Source organism: Dendroctonus ponderosae, unplaced genomic scaffold (genome assembly GCF_020466585.1).
Source record: "Dendroctonus ponderosae isolate FM_Combo_2020 unplaced genomic scaffold, Dpon_F_20191213v2 Dpon_F_20191213_4, whole genome shotgun sequence".
Lineage (NCBI taxonomy): Eukaryota > Metazoa > Arthropoda > Insecta > Coleoptera > Curculionidae > Dendroctonus > Dendroctonus ponderosae.
In genome coordinates, this window is record NW_026018611.1 from 15,465,493 (window position 1) to 15,466,929 (window position 1,437).

Genomic DNA, 1,437 nt, shown 5'->3' on the forward strand with positions numbered 1-1,437 from the left:
GTTTTTTGTCATTAACAGATAGTTACAGGTGGATAGCCCTTGTCAATCATAACAATAATTTGTCAAACTGTGACTTACTTTGAATTTCCTTTCACAAATTTGCGGATATGCGATGAGTTCAGGGGAAATGCTGCAGTGACATGGCAGAAGCTGAAAGAACTCACGCCAACAAAGGGCGGGAGAGTGGTTCCAGGAAGATAGTGGACGATAGATGTTCGGGTTCCAGGCACAGAGGAACAAGTATTGGACAAAATCGAATCAGTGCCTTCCAGGGGTACTCAGAGCACAATAACTGACACTTTCCTAAGCCGCTAAGCCTACCACGTTTGTACAATACACACATCACAAGGAGATACGAATGGAGCACGAGTTAATTAACTGAATACAAGAAGCTGCTTGATAAGAGTGGATAATAAGGAGATTACACAGGCACTAGCTTGTTTGGAGTTAACCATTCAAATATTTGGTGTTGTATGAATTATTTATGAAAACACCAAACCCCGCAGAATTCGAGGTTATGAGAACAGGTTGACTATTCGTCTACAAATCTTGTTGAATTTACCGTTTATCTTTGTCTATCTTATTGTCAGTCTGTATAATTCCATGGTTACCGAAGTTTTAAATAATTATGAAACAACAAACACAAACAAAAATATTGCTGCCGTATTTCAGATATAGTTTTTTGCAAATTTCTCAGTTTTTATTAACAATTAATTTATTTTACTATTTTTTCTGTACTCCTATAACAGCACCAGACAACACCTCCAAAGGAATGAAGCCAATTTTGAATCACCCTGTATGCTTTGATAACTGTGGTTAAGTAGTTAATTCATTTGTTGTTACATTGAATTATTTGTTTATTTTCTTAAACCTTGATTCATAACGTGATCATTTTGCTTTTTGAGCAAAGATTCGTTGTTTGCATGATACAGTTTTCACAAATTAATGGTGCTTGGTGTTTCGCCTATGTATTTGCTGCAATAAAAATTTGAAAATGCTTTTGAACTTTTTATTATCAACATATCCAAAACCAATGGCTGTCGAAGTACTTTAATTGAGATTAGGAGTATGTTTATGTTCAATTTGATATATTTGTTATGTCTTGCCACTGTACAAATATATTAAACTGAATATTAAAAACATGTCTTAATCCCAATTAAAGTATGGGTCGCCGATAATAGTGGGGATGCAAACCTTGAAAACAAGTAGCAGGGACGCAAACCCGCAAGAAGATTTAGAACGCAGCTGTGCATTTGCGTTCATAGATGGCAGCAGCTAAGCGCGAGTTCAACAAAGTGTGAGGGAGTGGGCTATCTATACTTGTCTTTATCAATGGTCCTTAGGCCCATTTTCATCAAGCGATCTTAAACCAGTTTAACGTCTGAAACTCAGTTTGACGCGCGAAACGGATTTCACCAGAACCTTAAACTTAGTTTG